Source organism: Scyliorhinus canicula, unplaced genomic scaffold (assembly GCF_902713615.1).
Source record: "Scyliorhinus canicula unplaced genomic scaffold, sScyCan1.1, whole genome shotgun sequence".
In the NCBI taxonomy this organism is placed as follows: Eukaryota; Metazoa; Chordata; class Chondrichthyes; order Carcharhiniformes; family Scyliorhinidae; genus Scyliorhinus; species Scyliorhinus canicula.
Window position 1 is genome coordinate 88,525 of NW_024056036.1, and position 8,129 is coordinate 96,653.

Below are 8,129 nucleotides of genomic sequence, written 5' to 3' on the forward strand. Positions count from 1 at the left end.
AGTCTACTACTGTTGCAGGCAGGGCGTTCCACACCCCTACTACTCTCTGAGTAAAGAAACTGCCTCTGACATCTGTCCTATATCTCTCACCCCTCAATTTAAAGCTATGTCCCCTCGTGTTGGTCATCACCACCCGAGGAAAAAGACTCTCACTGTCCACCCTATCTAACCCTCTGACTATCTTATATGTCTCTATTAAGTCACCTCTCAGCCTTCTCCTCTCTAACGAAAACAACCTCAATTCCCTGAGCCTTTCCTCGTAAGACCTTCCCTCCATACCAGGCAACATCCTAGTAAATCTCCTCTGAACCCTTTCCAAAGCTTCCACATCCTTCCTATAATGTGGTGACCAGAACTGCACGCAGTACTCCAGGTGTGGCCGCACCAGAGTTATGTACAGCTGCAGCATGACCCTGTGGTTCCGAAACTCAATCCCCCTGCTTATAAAGGCTAGCACACCATATGCCTTCTTAACAGCCCTATTAACCTGGGTGGCAACTTTCAAGGATTTATGTACCTGGATGCCGAGATCTCTCTGTTCATCTACACTACCAAGAATCTTGCCATTAGCCCAGTACTCTGCATTCCTGTTACTCCTTCCAAAGTGAACCACCTCACACTTTTCCGCATTAAACTCCATCTGCCACCTCTCAGCCCAGCTCTGCAGCTTATCTATGTCCCTCTGTATCCTATAACATCCTTCAGCACTATCCACAACTCCACCGACCTTCGTGTCATCTGCAAATTTACTAACCCATCCTTCTACACCCTCTTCCAGGTCATTTATAAAAATGACAAACAGCAGTGGCCCCAAAACAGATCCTTGCGGTACACCACTAGTAACTGAACTCCAGGATGAACATTTGCCATCAACCACCACCCTCTGTCTTCTTTCAGCTAGCCAATTACTGATCCAAACCGCTAAATCACCTTCAATTCCATACTTCCTTATTTTCTGCAATAGCCTACCGTGGGGAACCTTATCAAACGCCTTACTGAAATCCATATACACCACATCAACAGCTTTACCCTGATCCACCTGTTTGGTCACCTTCTCAAAAAACTCAATAAGGTTTGTGAGACATGACCTACCCTTCACAAAACCGTGTTGAGTATCGCTAATCAACTTGTTCTTTTCAAGATGATTATAAACCCTATCTCTTATAACCTTTTCCAACATTTTACCCACAACCGAAGTAAGGCTCACAGGTCTATAATTACCAGGGTTGTCTCTACTCCCCTTCTTGAACAAGGGGACAACATTTGCTATCCTCCAGTCTTCCGGCACTATTCCTGTCGACAAAGACGACATAAATATCAAGGACAAAGGCTCTGCAATCTCCTCCCTGGCTTCCCAGAGAATCCTAGGATAAATCCCATCTGGTCCAGGGGACTTATCTATTTTGACATTTTCTAAAATTGCTAACACCTCCTCCTTTTGAACCTCAATTCCATCTAGCCTGGTCGACTGAACCTGAGTGTTCTCCTCGACAACATTGTCTTTCTCCAGTGTAAACACTGACGAAAAATATCCATTTAATGCTTCCCCTATCTCCTCTGATTCCACACACAACTTTCCACTACTATCCTTGATTGGCCCTAATCTTACTCGAGTCATTCTTTTGTTCCTGATATACCTATAGAAAGCCTTAGGGTTTTCCTTGATCCTATCCGCCAACGACTTTTCGTGTCCTCTCCTCGCTCTTCTTAACTCTCCCTTTAGGTCCTTCCTGGCTAACTTGTAACTCTCAAGTGCCCTAACTGAGCCTTCATGTCTCATCCTAACATAAGCCGCCTTCTTCCTCTTGACAAGTGCTTCAACTTCCTTAGTAAACCACGGCTCCCTTGCTCGACAACTTCCTCCCTGCCTGACAGGTACATACTTATCAAGGACACGCAGTAGCTGTTCCTTGAAAAAGCTCCACATTTCGATTGTACCCATCCCCTGCAGTTTCCTCCCCCATCCTATACCTCCTAAATCTTGCCGAATAGCATCATAATTGCCTTTCCCCCAGCTATAATTCTTGCCTTGCGGTATATACCTATCCCTGCCCATTGCTAAAGTAAACATAACCGAGTTGTGATCACTATCACCAAAGTGCTCACCTACATCTAAATCTAACACCTGGCCGGGTTCATTACCCAGTACCAAATCCAATGTGGCCTCGCCCCTTGTTGGTCTGTCTACATACTGTGTCAGAAAACCCTCCTGCACACACTGCACAAAAACTGACCCATCTATAGTACTCGAACTATAGTATTTCCAGTCAATATTTGGAAAGTTAAAGTCCCCCATAACAACTACCCTGTTACTCTCGCTCCTGTCAAGAATCATCTTTGCAATCCTTTCCTCGACATCTCTGGGACTATTCGGAGGTCTATAGACAACTCCCAACAGGGTGACCTCGCCTCTACTGTTCCTAACCTCGGCCCATACTGCCTCAGTAGACGAGTCCTCAAGCGTCCTTTCTACCGCCGTAATACTTTCCTTGATTAACAATGCCACACCCCCCCCCCTCTTTTACCATCTTCTCTGTTCTTACAGAAACATCTAAATCCTGGAACCTGCAACAACCATTCCTGTCCCTGCTCTACCCATGTCTCCGAAATCGCCACAACATCGAGATCCCAGGTACCAACCCATGCTGCAAGCTCACCCACCTTATTCCGGATGCTCCTGGCATTGAAGTAGACACACTTCAAACCAGCGTCCTGCTTGCCGGTGCCCTCTTTCGAACTTTTAACCCTATCCCTGACCTCACTACTCTCAACATCCTGTACACTGGGACTACAATTTAGGTTCCCATCCCCCTGCTGAATTAGTTTAAACCCCCCCGAAGAGCACTAGCAAATCTCCCCCCCCAGGATATTGGTACCCCTCTGGTTCAGGTGAAGACCATCCTGTTTGTAGAGGTCCCACCTACCCCAGAATGAGCCCCAATTATCCAGGAAACCAAAACCCTCCCTCCTGCACCATCCCTGTAGCCACGTGTTCAACTCCTCTCTCTCCTTATTTCTCACTTCGCTAGCACGTGGCACGGGTAACAACCCAGAGATAACAACTCTGTTTGTTCTAGCTCTCAGCTTCCACCCTAGCTCCCTGAATTTCTGTCTCAAATCCCCATCTCTCTTCCTACCTATGTCGTTGGTACCTATGTGGACCACGACTTGGGGCTGCTCCCCCTCCCCCTTAAGGATCCCAAAAACACGATCAGAGATGTTTGGGGAAACATTTGTTTTGTTTTTTTCAGTCCACAATCTAATCTGGGACTTCTATTTCCGTGTTTATTTACATAAACACCTCACTGGTCACAATGAAATGTCCATGTCAGCAAAACGAGACAAACACAGTCACTTATTGATTAGTTTCAACTCAAAATAGCGATTTATTTTAAGAATATTGACAGTTGGGTAAAATGAATAGAAACTTCCATCAGAACAGATGTTACATAATTGAAATAAAAAACACTTTAAATTAAGTATTCATTCTGAAAGTTCTGATGCCTAAATTAATAAAGCATCTTTAACCAGCTACTTTTCCACTGAATGTTAAATTGATTGAAATATTAACCGATTTAAAGTAGATAGATTGAAACATCAGGCAGAAGAGTGACCTATAGTCACATCAATCTCAGATCTTTTGACAAATTACAACTTGCATTTTAAAATGTTAACATTTGGAAAGCGCTTGCTTTTGTATAACGTGTTACCGGACTTCAGGTCACCTCAACGCCCTTAAAACTCACTGATATGTTTTTGCTGAATTTAGTCACTCCTGTAATGTTGGAAATAGAGCAGGGAATTTGTGCACAGCAAGCTCCCACAAATGGAGATGTGATAAGTCACCAACTAATCTGTGATTTTAGGTGAAGAACGGACATTGGTCCAAGATGCTATGCTCTTCAGAATTATATCAATAAGGTAATCCACCTGAAATGTGAATCTGTTCCTCTCTCTGCTGATGCTCACTGACCTGCTGAGCAGCCTACTTTGTTGTTTTTGTTTTAGATTTCCAGAATCTGCAGCACTTTGAACAGTTTTGGATTCATTCTTCGCCATATGGCCATCAGTGACAAGGTCAGCATTAACTGTCCATCCTGAGAAGCCTGATGTGAACCACCTTTTTATTAAGGTGCACTTCGAGCGATTTTATCACATTTGACTTTCTGTAGCAACTTCCCATCAACTGACGTTCTTGCTCAGCAATATCAAAGACAGTTAATAGTCAACCCATCACTGCTGAACTAGTCACATATAGGCCAAACAGAGTAAGGAGGGAAGATTTCTTCTCCTGAAGGATGTTGGTGAATCTGCTGGGCTTTGGGAAATTTCGATAACTTCATCAGTATTGTAAATGACATGACGATTTGTTTCTGATATATTAATTCATTCAATTGAAAGTCCCCTAGTTGCCATAAAACCATAATATATAGGAGCAGAAGTTGGCCATTCGGCCCATGCAATCTGATCTGGCATTCAATGAGATCGTGGCTGATCTGTTAAAATCCTCAACATGACTTTCGACTTCCGGTCGGCGAGCGAAGCGGTCACAGGGAGAGGGGCTCCCGCAAGCGGCAGAGAGCAGGGAAGGGACCCCCCCCCCCCCCAGACAGGCCGGTCGGCGGAGGAGCATCGGAGGCGGCGGCAGCGACGGGGCTTGGTGGCGGCGACGGGACTCGGCGGCGGCGACAGAGGGGCTGGCGGCAGCGGGGCTCGGCAGCAGCGGCGGCGGCAGCGGCAGCGACAGCGGGGCTTGGCGGCAGCGGGGCTCGGCGGCAGCGGCGGCGGCAGCGGGGCTCGGCGGCAGCGGCGGCGGCAGCGGGGCTCGGCGGCAGTGGCGGCGACAGCGGGGCTTGGCGGAAGTGGCGGCGACAGCGGGGATTGCCGGCAGCGGCGGGGCTTGACGGCAGCGGCGGCAGCAGAGGGGCTCGGCAGCGGCAGGTCCAACCCGGTCCAAACACCCCCCCACCCAAACGCAGGCCAGGAGCGGTGCGGGACCGAAGGGGGGCCAAGCCGGAGGCAGCGACCAGGAGGTCGCGGGGTGCGAAGTGCGGCAGCGGGGCCCCCCCTCCAACTGGCAGCGGGGACCCCCCCCCAACCGGCAGCGGGGACCCCCCCCAACCGGCAGCAGGGACCCCCACCCCCAACCGGCAGCTGGACCCCCCCCCATCCGGCAGCGGGGACCCCCCCCCATCCGGCAGCGGGGACCCCCCCCAACCGGCAGCGGGGACCCCCCCAACCGGCAGCGGGGACCCCCCCCCATCCGGCAGCGGGGACCCCCCCCCCATCCGGCAGCGGGGACCCCCCCCCAACCGGCAGCGGGGACCCCCCCATCCGGCAGCGGGGACCCCCCCCAACCGGCAGCGGGGACCCCCCCAACCGGCAGCGGGGACCCTCCCAAACCGGCAGGGACCACCACGTGGCAAGAACAAAGGGACTGGGCAAAAGCCACTCTCTCTCTCTCTCTCTCTCTCTCTCCTGGGTGAGTGAGGAGAAAGGAAGGGGGAGATGATAAAACAAAAAAAAAAAGACTTATATTTCTGTTTTTAAAAAAAAACCCAAAAGAAAACTGGTAAAGAGAAAGGGGGGAGTATATACTATTTTCTCTCTTTATACACTCGCTCCCAGCAAAAGTAAGCCCATCGGAGAGGAGTTGCATAAAAGCGGGGAGGAGGAGAGAAAATAATTAAGAAATAAATAAATAAAATAAAGGGGTAAAGGAAAGAAGGGGGGGGGAAATAAATTAAAAAAAAATAATAATAAATAAAATAAAAATAGGGTGCGGAAAAGGGGGGGAAAGAAAACCAAGGGGAGAAGAAAAGATGAAAGGGAAGGGGGAGAAAAAAATGCCAGAAGGGAGCCAAGAGAAAGGGGGCACCAGAAGTAGACGGGGCAAAGGGCAAGCCAGCTCGGCGAACGAATCAGCACACGAAGCGGCGGGAAGGATGTATCGCCGCATCAAAAAGAGCCGGACAGACAGGTACCCTCTCCCCTGGGGTTAGAGGGGGGCTGGAACTGGAAGGCAGCCTTTGCCGAGGTGGTGAGGGAGCAGCTGCAGGCAATCAAGGCAGAGTTGAAAGCGGACGGAGAGGCCGCAGTACAGACAGCAGTGGCCAGTGCCATGTCAGAGGTGCAGCAGGCTCTGACCAGATTGGAGGAGAAAGTGGATGCCCAAGGGGAGAAACTGGAAGCCCATGAGGCAACCATTAAAGAGCTGGAGAAAGCAGCGACCGACATGAGCGACCGGGTCACGGCCGTGGAGAGGGAAGTGGTGAGACTGGGTGCAACACAGGGGAGCCAGAAGGGCAGGGTAGACGACCAGGAGAACAGCTCGCGAAGGCAAAATGTTAGGATAATGGGCCTGCCAGAGGGGATCGAGGGCGGAAACCCCACAACATTCGTGGCTGCGATGCTGGGCTCCTTAGTGGGGGGGGACACTTTTCCCACCCCACCGGAAGTGGACAGAGCCCATCGGTCACTGCGCCCGAAGCCCAAGACAGGGGAACAACCGAGAGCAGTCATAGCCAAACTGCACCGGTACCGGGATAGGGAGACAATCCTGCGCTGGGCCAAGGAAAATAGAGCCTGCAAATGGAACGGGCACGCCATCCGAGTCTACGAGGATCTTGGATCGGACATAACTAAGAGACGGGCTGAGTTCAACAGAGCGAAAGCAGCTCTCTACAAAAGCAAAGTGCGTTTTGGTATGCTGTACCCAGCAAAACTCTGGGTCACATACCAAAACAAGGAATATTTCTTTACAGCCCCTGCTGAGGCGAATAGGTTCGTCGAGGAGCACGGGCTGGAAAAACGCCATGGGAGGTAGGGACGAGGGGCCCATGGCAAGGAGAAACGACATGCCGACGGGGGGGGGGGGGGGGGGTGCGGAGGGGCGAGGCAAAGCCAGCCCCCTCCGCCCCGGCAGGAACACCCAGAACAAAAAACAACCCACTGCCCAAGGGACCGCTCCAGGTGGGAGGCCAGGCCCCAGCACGAGGGAACGGGAGTATTGGAGAAGGGAGAGGAGAAGCGAGACAGCGACCTCCGAGAGGGGAGCCACTGCGCTAGCAGGAAAGCTAGCGACGGGGGCACGCAACAAAGCAGGGCAGCAGCGCACCCCCAACAGGGGGGAAGGCGCCAGGCAGGGGAGGGGGGGATCACCCATCAAAGACGGGAGAGCAAATGGGGACAGGAATAGGGGATAGAGGGGCAAAGGAGGGGTATACAGGGGAGGGGGGAAAAGGGAGAGAGCGGGGGGGGGGGGGGTACTCGGGGTGCGAGAGACCAGGGAGGGGAAACGCAGGGACAAAGGGACAAAAGAGGCCAGAAAAGGAACAGGGCCACAAAGTGCCACAACCAAGGGCCCGAAACAGGGAACCGCTGCAAGCACCCACCCAGTACGTTCTGTGGGCGAAGGGGGCCCCCAGAGTGCAGGGGACTACCCGCGTGGCGGACACACAGTGGACGGCCATGGCGGGTGCCCCCAGGACAAGGGAAACCCCGGAGCGCAGAGACCCGACCGCATGGGGAGAGCAGTGATAGTGGCCATCCTGGACGGCCCCCTAACAAAGGGAAACCCCAGAGGGCAGGGGCGTGTCCTCCGGACAAATATGGTTAATCCCACAGGAGCGAGGGGGCAGAAGCCCCCCACCAGGATAGTCACCTGGAACGTAAGGGGACTTAACGGCCCAGTGAAGAGATCTAGAGTCCTCACCCACCTCAGAAACATGAGGGCCGACATAGTCTTCCTCCAAGAGACGCACCTGAGGGAGCAGGACCAACTGCGGGTAAGAAAGGGCTGGGTGGGACAAACCTATCATTCCTGTTATGGGACAAGGGCCAGGGGGGTGGCGATCCTGATTGTCAAGAGGACAATGTTTAGGGCGACAAAGACGGTTACAGACCCAGGGGGGCGGTATGTCATGGTCAGCGGGGCCCTGGATGGGGCGCCGGTAGTTCTAGTCAACGTGTACGCGCCCAACTGGGACGACACGAGCTTCATCCAAAAGACCATGGCAGAAATCCCGGACATAGCGACGCACCGACTAATCATGGGGGGGACTTCAACTGTGTACAGGATCCAAAGACGGACAGATCAAACCCCAGAACGGGGAAAACCTCAAACATGG